The 12277-nt window shown below is 33.4% G+C and overlaps 1 protein-coding gene across 6 annotated transcripts in view; it reads right to left on the bottom strand.

Moving 5' to 3' along the window:
- The window catches only part of LOC136855443 (uncharacterized), a 71820-nt gene extending 60285 nt beyond the window's left edge, over positions 1-11535 (bottom strand). For 3 of the 6 annotated variants that reach the window (XM_067132487.1, XM_067132485.1, XM_067132480.1), the window contains exon 1: positions 11436-11535. The gene's annotated coding sequence lies outside the window, so the exon portion shown is untranslated. Of the gene's footprint in view, positions 1-6012; positions 6084-11435 lie in introns of those variants that run through there. The other 3 variants (XM_067132484.1, XM_067132486.1, XM_067132481.1) reach the window with 3 other exon arrangements.
- Positions 11536-12277: the final 742 nt, after the last annotated feature.

A 12277-nucleotide genomic window follows, 5' to 3' on the forward strand; every position in this document is an offset into this window, starting at 1 on the left:
GGCTCATTAAAACACGTAAAACACACACAACTATGGAACTTAAAGATACTTAGAACAAACGTAAAAAATTAAAACACGCAAACTTACGTGTATTTACGCAAAACATCTTAATTTACTTAAAAACACACATACGAACTGAAACGAAAATACGCAAAGCAGCCGGAATTGGTCGTTACTACAAAGTACTATATTAATTGTCAATATTATTCATAAAAACCATTTTTTAATAAACAGCCTTTCAGAGAGAGAGAGAGAGAGAGAGAGAGAGAGAGAGAGAGAGAGAGAGAGAGAGAGAGAGAGAGAGAGAGAGAGAGGTCCCATTTTTTTAACCTTCATCCACGGGGATAGCATGACATGACAAACACCGGCCAACGCAAGAATAATAGAAATGACTGCAGTAAAATCACGACTGCTTGCATGAAACACGGCGATTAGTATGCATGCATTTCATGCAACGTCAACATATTTCCGGGTGCAACATCTTCATTGCATATTTGAGTTGCGCGGGGGCCGCATCTTGAGTGTTTGGGATGGGTAATTAAAAATTATTTTTTAATCTCAAGAGAATTAATGTTTTTAGGAATCAATATTCGACGAGAGAATAAAATGATTGAATAAGATATGTATGTCTATATATATATATAATATATATATATATATATATATATAATATACAGTATATATATATATATAGTCTCCTACCTTTCTTCCCCAAATTAAATTTTAAGCCGCAAATAAAAATATTAAAATAATAAATAGCATTAAACCTTATACTTTCTAAAAAATTTTATCTTATCAGTCTTCTGTGGGATTCATCTGCAACAATCACCACCATTCTCACCGCAATTATCTCATCCAGGCGGGAGAAAACAATTCTTCTATATAAGAGCACTTTGAATATCAGCTGCAATACTCAAGACAGCTGGCGTTTACACCTGTCCTCCTCAATAATGGACAGGTGTTAATTAGATTTGTTCACTATTGGCCATCCCTGGAAAGGTCAGTCCACTGACGCGTTTCATTACTAAGAATTAAATAAATAAAAATAAACATCAATAAATGCACCGTATTTAATAAATAAAATAAATTAATTATTTCTACTCGCCAGAATGCTAATTCGCATTCAACGAAGACCGCCAGACTGTATAGTTAATGCCCGAGAGAGAGAGAGAGAGAGAGAGAGAGAAGAGAATCCTAAATTAGCCCAAACGAGGATCCCGCTAAAGGGGAAGAACCTTCCAGCAGAATCCAGAGCTCATGGGAAAGGCTGGAAGGTGCGTCCAGTCCACATGGAAGATATCAGATATAATGAACTTAATGTTCATTGGATTTTGTGAAGTCATTGTAAGCAATGTATGCATGACGAGATGAAGAGCAAATAATTAGGATATTAGTCTTTACAATGACACTAATAACAAGTTTGTTATTATTTTTCCAAGTTTCTAGAGTCCTCAGTTGTCTTAATTATTTCTTTTATTCTTGATAAACCCAATTTTTTTTATGACACACACAATGATTTTCGCATCCAAATTTTACGTTTTTTTGGCAACAAAAACTAAAAGGGAACAATTATTTTTAGCGATGTATTTGTTCGTCTAGAGGTGAATCATTTCGTCAAGAACGATCCTCGCATATACAAAATTCAGCCTCAACGGCAACACGTTTTTATTGACAAGGAAATGGAATTAAAAACTGGGTAATTACTGACTTTGATTTCGATGAATTTTTATAGCCTAGCTTTGCTATTTGATTTTTTAATCGAACAAAAATACCATAGCTTGATTGACGCTGTAGTCAAACACACATATATTTAAATAAAATAAATATATAATATATATATATATAATTATATATATATATATATATATATATATATATATATATATATATATATATATATATACATATATATATACACATATATATATATATATATATATATATATATATATATATATATATATATATATACTGGGATTTTGACAGCATAATTAACATAAAAGTCATTAAACTCAGCTCCAACAACGCAGAAATAAAAGCTATACCCTTAAACCAAAAATAAACCTAAGCACAAAATGAACCCAGCAAAAAGAAAGAAAGAAAAAAAAAAAAAAAAAACTGACAGACGTCAACGGTAACTGAGAGAGAAGGGAGTATACTAACGAGCAAATGACCTTTCGGGCATGACCCCTCTCTCTCCCTCTCTCGTAGAGGTCATTATCTGAAGGTGCTTTCACCGGGGTACGCAGTGCATTGTCGTATGTGACGCTGTTGCGTTGTGACGTAGTCTATTGTTCACGCGAGATACGATCGAAAATGGCCTGGTCAGTTGAACTTACAGTTCTCCTCCTTTGCCTTTCTTTTCGTTTTTTCTTTCTTTTATCCTCTCGAGAAGATGCTCTTAGAGGGTATGACGGCAGAGGCTTGAATAAATAAAATAATTAACTTTAAAAAGGATAGTTTCTATTCTATTTTTATGGGTTTAAAAAATTTTTTGTTGGGAACGTTTATCATTATTATCGTACACATTTTTACGATTATGGTGCTGGACGTCAGATGTTTCCTCTTCGTTCTCCTGTCGGGAAAGTTCCTCTTTCCCAGGAACCCGATAATAAAAGGTTCGGTTCGCAAATAAAACATTTTTGTTGGAATGTATATCATTATTATCGTAAACGTTTTTACGTCCGTTTTTTTTCCTCGTTTACGGTGTTAGACGTAAAATTATTTTTCTCCATTCCCCCGTTAGGAAAGTTCATATTGTAATTATACGTTTATAAAACGTTCATCTCGCATAAGTATGTCATAACATAATTAACATATTTTCATGCTTTACTAGCTTCAAAACTATTCAACTGTCAAATCTCAGTGACACACGAGAATTCCTACACACATGTAAACATTATATAAACAGTCTTGAACATTCTTTACTTTCACAAATTTATATCAAAGTGCAAATTGATGATTTCATTCTAATGCTTGACTTCGATTATCACCCATATTTATAAATTACACCTCTCTCTGTATCTCGGGTAATTTTATGCCCAATAAAAATAAGTTATTCCCAAACGACAACTTTCTCCCATGTAATCCCACTACGATACGACTATTCGTAATTTCCTCAATAACCATTTTTAGACTTATCTTGTAGTTCTACGCGTAAGTATGAACTATGTATAAGTGTATACTGTGTATAAGTGTATTATAGTATACCGAGTATAAGTGTATACATAATACAAAATGGAAGATGCAGGATATAACTTTATAAGGTCAATTTTTGGATAATTATGTTACTAACCCAACCTGCACTGTTTATTAGGCGTAGTTGTCAAGGAAATGTGAAAAATAAAACTTAAAGAATTGATACGTTTTTCTTTGTAAATACTGATGAAAAAGTACTCTCTCTTCGCTGCTATTACAGATTCTAATATTACTCCCGCTGCTTTTACTACTACTACTACTATTTTTTTCAGTAATAAATTAACTTATCCCTTCATTAGTAGCAACAAGCGCCGAAGTCACTTCAGTTCTTATAAAATGATAATCATTACATTGCTATATCGTGGATTTTCAGCAACAAAATAAATTTTATGTTTAAAATTATTTTTTATTTAACCAGTTAACGTATTGTGGATTTTCAGCCTTGAAAATAATCTTCTACATACATAGATAATTTTATATATGTATATATATGTATATGTATATATATGTATATATATGTATATATATATATATATATATATATATATATATATATATATATATATATATATATATATATATATATATATATATATATATATATATATATATATATATATATATACACACACATATCACACACAAACACACACACACACATATATATATATATATATATATATATATATATATATAAACGATAAAGAAATTGTGGATTTTAAGCCTTAAAAATAATTTTGTATATAATTTTTCTGTTAAAACTAACGGGTTACGATACTGTGGATTTTCACCCTTAAAAATATTTGTTTATGTATACATTTTGAAAAAATCTAACCGGTTGCGATAATGTGGAATTCCTGCCTTAAAATAATTTTTTATATTTAAAAATTTCCTGAAAATCTGACCGGTTGCGGTATTGTGAATTTTCAACCTTAAAAAAAATTTATATATTTATCTTTCCAAAATTTAACCGGTAACTTAACCTTTCAATGAATTTCCAGCCTCAAAAATAATTTTAATTTAAAAAAATTTATTTCTTAATCTAACCGGTGCCCCGACCTTTTTAATCTACCTAAACAACATACGCACCCATGTACACAATATACCCGAATTCAATATACATTTACTTCAATATCTCGTAAAACAAAACAGGTCACGTCCCGTACTGATTTCGTATGCATACGTGACCAATCAATAATTTTGAAAAAGTAAAAAGACTAATGTGCTGAGATAAAATGTCATTTGTATGCATGAGACTTTTTGAGAATTCATGTAAGGTCGGATTATATTTATGGACGTAAGAAATTGGATTTATTCCAGAGAGAGAGAGAGAGAGAGAGAGAGAGAGAGAGAGAGAGAGAGAGAGAGAGAGAGAGATGAAATTGGATGGAGGTAAATAAACTAAGATATAATGTACCTTATATTACCTTAACATTTTGAAAAAAGGAACGAGTTTATTGTTCCATGTATCTCTCACTCTCTCTACATACATACATATATATATATATATATATATATATATATATATATATATATATATATATATATATATATATATATATGTATAAAATGTGTGTATACATATTCATACATACATACATATATATGTATGTATATATATATACACAAATATTAAAAAAGCCGAACAGAGTTATCAAAATTTTTATCCAAAAACACCACCAAAATCTTTCATATATGTCAACGCAGCTGCGTTATCATTACAACTGCTGATAACATTCACGGGCTCACGCTATCTCCAGTATTTTTACAAACCACAAAGCACAATATTATAAACTGTCGAAAATATCTGATACAATCGGAGGGTGAATGTCAAGTGCAACTTGGAAAACCGTACGAGGTATGTCGGTCCAGATTTTAGAATCTTCTAGTGTAAACAATGAACGATAAAAGCCACCTCGTAGTTTTAGATCGGGACACACACACGACATGTAATGACTCTTGGTTTTACGTAAAACCCCAAGGCATTCGGTTCGTAAAACAAGCATTTCTCTAATGGAAAACAAATAGCATGTCTGCAAGATTTAAACGACTCGATGCTATAAAGCACGTAACGTGTAACACTGCAATTCCCTTTTTTTATTTACAAAATGACAAGTGTCCAAAATCTTACAGCATTGCAATTGCTTTTTTTACACTTATAAAAATGACAGATATCCAGGAATCTCATGGCACTGCAATTCCTTTTCTTTATTTATAAAATTGACAGATGTCCAGGAATCTCATAGCACTGCAATTCCTTTTTTTTTTATTTATAAAATTGACAAATGTCCAGGAATCTTATAACATTGCCAATTCCTTAATATTTTTAATAAATGGCAAACTTTCATGAATCTCATAGCACTGCAATTCCTTTTTTTCATTTATAAAAATGACAAATGTCCAGGAATCTCATAACAATTCCTTTTTTCACTTATAAAAACGACAAATATCCAGGAATCTCAAAGCACTGCAATTCCTTTTTTTTTTATTAAAAACAAATGACAAACGTCCAGGAATCTTGGAGCACTGCAATTCCTTTTTTTAATCCAAAACAAATGACAAATGTCCAGGAATCTTATAGCACTGCAATTCCTTTTCTTCATTTACAAAAACGACAAACGTCCTGGAATCTTAGATCACTGCCATTCCTTTTCTTTATTTACAAAAAACGACAAACGTCCAGGAATCTTAAAGCACCGCGACTCATTTGTTTTTAATCTTTAAAAACGACAAGCGTCCACGATTCGACGTCGAGCGTTTTCGGCAAGTCGAAGCTGCTACTACTCGACGCGCTCGCGTGAGTTTCTGGCTCACCACCGTAACTCGTGGTCCTTCCTCGACCCCGTATCGATATCAACTACTGCAGTGTTTTACCTCCGTCTGCTGCCTGGCCTGGCCTTCCTGAAGCCTCGTCCCTCCTCCGAAGGGCCACAGCCGTGTGCCCCAGGCCCGCCCGGGCCCTCCTCTCTCCCTCACCCATACTCACGCGGAATGACGCGACGGCGGCGGCGATACCCCGCCCGCGTGTCTCTGACGTGTTCGTGACGAAGTGGCTTACGGTTAAGTGGGAGATTGTTAAATGTTCCTGGGTTTTAGCTTCACGTCAGGAAATTATATATATATATATATATATATATATATATATATATATATATATATATATATATATATATATATATATATATATAGATAAATAGGAATATAGACAGATAGAAAGATATATGTATATGTGTATAACTGAATCACGAAAATATGGAACGTGACGAATATATAAATAAAGATAAAATCCACGATTTTACCTTTATTTATATGTATATATATATTTTTAAATCAAATCTTTTTCTGGTTTAGACAAGAAATTTACTCTTAAAATAAAATGGCTCCCGAGGGATATTAGACCATCTAAACAATTTTTTTTTTTTTTTTTTTTAAATTTTAGACGAGCCATTTCCTCCTAGATAAAAATAATGGCTTCGGTGGGAAATTAGACCATCTAAACAATTTCTTTTTAGTTATAAAAAACCATTTCCTCTTACAGAAAGTGGCTTCAAAGACAAATTAAGCCGTAATTATGATCATATTCATTAGTGTACATAAACAACAAACCTTAAAGAAAAAACTTTACATCATCAGCAGCACGTCTTCCCCAATTTAACTTCCTGAACCATTCTCCTATGTCATGCGTACATCACAAAAGTTGTCCTTAAAACTCGTCCAATTTCAGGTTTTTCAAGATTTCCTCATCTTCCTACAACTTTTCCCCTGCCTGGACCTATGGATAATTTATCCTTTTATCAATGAATCCACAAATCCACAATATCCCTAAGAGCAGCGATGATTGAACAATGACTACATTTCATAAGATCGTCCCAACTCAAGTTTCTAGGACTTTCTCTGCCTCTTACAACTTTTCCCCTGCCAGGACTTATGGATAATTTATCCTTTTATCCACGAATCCACAATATCCCTAAGAGCAGCGATGATGGAACGATGACTGCATTACATAAGCTCGTCCCTACTCAGGTTTTTCAGGACCTTCTCTGTCTCCTACAACTTTTCCCCCGCCAGGACTTTTGGATAATTTATCCCTTTATCCATGAATCCACAAATCCACAATACCCCTAAAAGCAGCGATGACTGAACAATGACTACATTACATAAGATTGTCCCAACTAAGGTTTCCAAGTTTATCTCAGCCTCCTACAACTTTTCCATTGCTAAGAAACTTGGATTATTTACCCTTTTATCCATAAATCCACAAATCCACAATACCCCTAAAAGCAGCGATGACTGAACAATGACTACACTACATAACATCATCCCAACTCAGGTTTCCAGGACTATCGCAGCCTCTTACAACTTTTCCCCTCTAGGATTTATGGATTATTTATCCTTTTATCCATAAATCCACAATATCCCTAAACGCAACGATGACTGAACAATTGCTACATCACACAACACCACCAATATACAGTAAATGTGCCTCGCTGTCGAACTTCTCAGTTCCAGAGGTCCTTTATTCCTCACACCGCTAGACTGTGGAACAGCCTCCCTGAGGATGTCGCGCAGTTGGAACTTGAAAAGTTCAAGCGAAGATGCAGTGCATTACTACCATAAAACAATTCTTCTTGCATTTTAATCATCTACTTACATTTTTATCTGTTTATTTATTAATTTGTTAATTCATCTTTCCTTCCCTAATCGCTGATATCTCTTCTTTCTGTATTTCCTTTTACGTTCTGTTACTTCTTTCAAATGAACACCGTATTCTTAGGCAGCTTGAACTTCAAGTCAATGGCCCCTTTTGTGGGCTTGTTCCATAATAATAATAATAATAATAATAATAATAATAATAATAATAATAATAATAAATAATAATAATAATACGTGTAGGGGAAAGCCTACAGCTCGATTTCTCTAAAGGCCAAATCTCAATAAACTACATCTAATGACTAAGCGGTCGCCCATCGCGTGTAGATGCAAGAAGGTCGACTGATATTTTCCCCCCCCCTCATGCCGAAAACAATGATGATTCAGCATTCGACCCGAGATCGATGCATCGACCGGGGCTTTCATGAAAAGGAATATCTCTCGAATATAAACAAGCCTCCGACTGGTGAGTATCGATCAGGAATAGAGTACACATACTTAGGTAGTTTGCACCGCATTTATCAGCTGGAAAGAGAGAGAGAGAGAGAGAGAGAGAGAGAGAGAGAGAGAGAGATGGGAGTGGAACTGTTGATAAATCACAGAACTTTAAGCAAGCAATATGGATTAGAAAGACGAATGCGATACCACTAACTGAGACAGCTAAAAATTCCCTATGAATATCCATGCTCAACACGGAAGGGTGATTGATTGATTTATGGTTACCAAAACTGGCGTCGCAAGATCTAGGTTACTGATATTACGGAAGGGATTTTCGGGAAATTATCAAAACAAGAAAATGAATAAATAATAATTTCTTACATACTTCTCAAAGTGTCATATACTTGAAGAAAAACAAGCAATTATGCACGGGGCTGACTGACTGATAAACGACTACCTGGCGTCGCCACGCCTACAAATCAGGCTGAAGGTACATTTAATGAATGTCTGATTGAATCAATAATCTTGGCGTCGCAAAGCTTAACATCATCCAACAGCCAACTGTTTAAGAGATACTCGCAATCCAATCACAGACAATTATAAAAGCCAGATTGATTAAGATTGATCTGTTCCCGGTAGGATACGGTAGCGCTATCAGTGTACCTCACGTGGTGCACTGTAAGCATTACTAAAAGGGTGTTTGCAGCGTCCATTCGGCCCCTAGCTGCATTCACTTTTCAGCTTTTTGCTTTACCTCTATTCCTGCTTCCTTTCTTCAGTTTTGCTGTCCAACCTCTCTAACTATAATTTATTGGTGCAAATTTGGGCGTTTCTTCCAGTTCAACTTTCAGATCTTTATAATTCATCTCCTCTATTTTCTGGATCTCTCATTTTGCTGTCCAACCTCTCTAACTATTAAATTTCTTAGCGGGGTTTTCTCCCAGTTCAACTTTCAGATCTGTGTACTTCATCTCAGGGTTTCTCTCCCAGTTCAACTTTCAGATCTTTAAAATTCATCTCCTTTATTCTGGCTCTCTCATTTTGCTGTCCAGCCTCTCCAACTCCATCTTTTCACCGTCCTGCGCTCCGAATGTCCAAAAAATGCCATTCAGCCCCACCTAAATGAACTTCCGGTCGTCAACCAAGCCTCTATACCTCCGAAACAAAACCCATTATACTCCAAAATACACTCCGTTGTTCCGTGAGGGTTAAAAATACTTCCCATCGCCTCCATCACGCCGCTCGAATCGGAACTATTTTTGGCTGATTAATCGACGGTAATGGAAAATAGGCCCGAAATTTAATTTTGTTGTGACTGGCGACGCGGGAATGGGAATTGGGAATCAGTTTCGGTGTGCGGCTGCACATTATTGGGTTTTGTACGAGTTCTCGCTTCTGTTGGGGCTTTAAAAGGAGAAATAACCTGTTCTACGTTTCTGTGTGTGTGTGTGTGTATGTGTGTAACTACACACAAATCCGACATCTCAACACAAAGTGTGTAGGCGTGTGAAATTTGAGAAATTCATATATCATGTACGACATTTTTCGTAAAATACATTTATGTTCGCACAATGCATCTAACTGGCCCTGACAAAGATAAACTATTTTAATCTCAAAATTAAAAACAACATATATACTGAAGTATATGGCTGCATATATAGAAACACAAACTATATATTACAGTATATACTTACATACATACATATATATATATATACATATACATATATATATATATATATATATATATATATATATATATATATATATATATAATATATATACTATATATAAATATAAATCCCATACTCAGATAAATATGCTGAAATAACTGGGATATTTAAATATCTTCAAAGCCATTTCATACTCAATCCTCAATCGATTTCTAAACCTCTTAATCTTTCTCCTTTCTCCTATTTATTACTCAACCATGACCCATGCATTTTCTTCCGATCTCTCTACATACCCAAACCACCTAAAAAGAAAGAAAAAACCGGTGCACGATGTTTCCTCCTAACTTAACTTGTGACGATATTATCGCATCCCACGTCAAGACTATGATATCTATTATCAGATACGATTTTTTTCTTAAATTAATGACTCCGTTTTAACTACAAGAATAGTTAAAACACGCCTAACACAAAAAAAAATATTCATATTAAAAATTATTCTAGTCATTCTCTTCACTACTAATCGTAGATGCCAGTCCAAAAGTTGATAAATTTGTGAATATATTTCTTTTCTTTTCCAAATAGTGCCATGAAAAACTGAAGATCCATGTGAGAAGTTATAAAGTCTTCGGTACTTAAAGGGAAAACTTGTAACAATGTAAATAAATTACTCAAACTTTAATGTAGTCTAAACACAGCAATGAACAATTTTATGAACGTACCTTTCAGATTTACGTATAAACAACTAACTTCCAAATCAATATATGAATGAAATAACAGAATAATAAAAAGTCAATTTACTAATCGACGTATAAATAGAAAAATAAAAAATCAGTTTCCTGATCAACGTATAAAGAATTAAAAAAAATATTTCATGGTCCACGTATGTATGAATGGAATAACAAAGAAATAAAAAAATAATTTCCTGATCAACGTATGAACGGAATACCAGAAAAATAAAAACAATCAATTTCCTGATCAACGTATCAATGAAATACCAGAAAAATTAAAACAAACAATTTCCTGATAAACGTATGAATGAAATACCAGAAAAATAAAAACAATCAATTTACTGATAGACGTATGAATGAAATAACAGAGAAATAAAAACAATCAATTTACTGATGGATGTATAAATAATAGAAAAATAAAAACAATTAATTTCCTGATCAACGTATGAACGGAATACCAGAAAAATAAAAACAATCATAATCAATTTCCTGATCAACGTATGAATGAAATACCAGAAAAATAAAAACAATCAATTTACTAATCGACGTAAAAACGAATTAACAAAAATATAAAAAATCACTTGACTGAATGACGTCAAAATCACAAAAAAAATAACAAAGTCTGATCTGCAGAGGAGCTATGACAATCAATTTCCTGATCAACGTATGAATGAAATACCAGAAAAATAAAAACAATCAATTTACTGATCGACGTAAAAACGAATTAACAGAAAATATAAAAAATCACTTGACTGAATGACGTCAAAATCACTCAAAAAAATAACACAATCTGATCTGCAGAGGAGGGGCTCTGCTCAAGAACGCCCGACACAACCCAAACAATGACTGAGGGAGGGCAGGCAGACAGCGAACTTCCCCATAAAAAAATTAGGGAGGGGAGGGGGGGGGATTTAGGGACCTCCGACAATGTGTCACAGAAACCTGTTGATAACACTTATCTAGCACCCTCCCCCACCGCCCCCCGACGAAATTGTGCTTTATCGTAACACAACTCCCTCTGACGAGAATTCTCTCAATTCTCTTATTTGTGTCCCGCCGTTCGGTTTTGTCATCTACGTCATTTTTCAATTTTTCATTTGCTTATTTTCTATTTCGTCTCGTGCTTTCATTCTGACCTAGGATAGATGTGGTTAATATATATATATATATATATATATATATATATATATATATATATATATAAATATAACTACATACTTATATACAGTATATATATATACATATGTATATTATATATATATATATATATATATATATATATATATATATATATATATATATATATATATATATATATATACATATGCAAACATAAAAATCATAAGAACTATGACTGCAAACACTTCTCAGCGCTCCAAGTAATGCGACCTTTAAGTGCGAACTTTACAACACGTCACGTGGCCTTACCTTGAAACTTATTAAGTAAGGAGCAATGCTACTTTTAGAAGACGCTAGCTTGGCTACAGCGAAGCGTTAAATGACGTCACTATAATTACCAACATTAATGTTACTTTTATTACTACTAACCAACATTAGTGTTACTTTTATTACTACTATTCTTATTAAAAT

The sequence above is a fragment of the Macrobrachium rosenbergii genome, chromosome 31 (genome assembly GCF_040412425.1).
Source record: "Macrobrachium rosenbergii isolate ZJJX-2024 chromosome 31, ASM4041242v1, whole genome shotgun sequence".
Classification (NCBI taxonomy): domain Eukaryota; kingdom Metazoa; phylum Arthropoda; class Malacostraca; order Decapoda; family Palaemonidae; genus Macrobrachium; species Macrobrachium rosenbergii.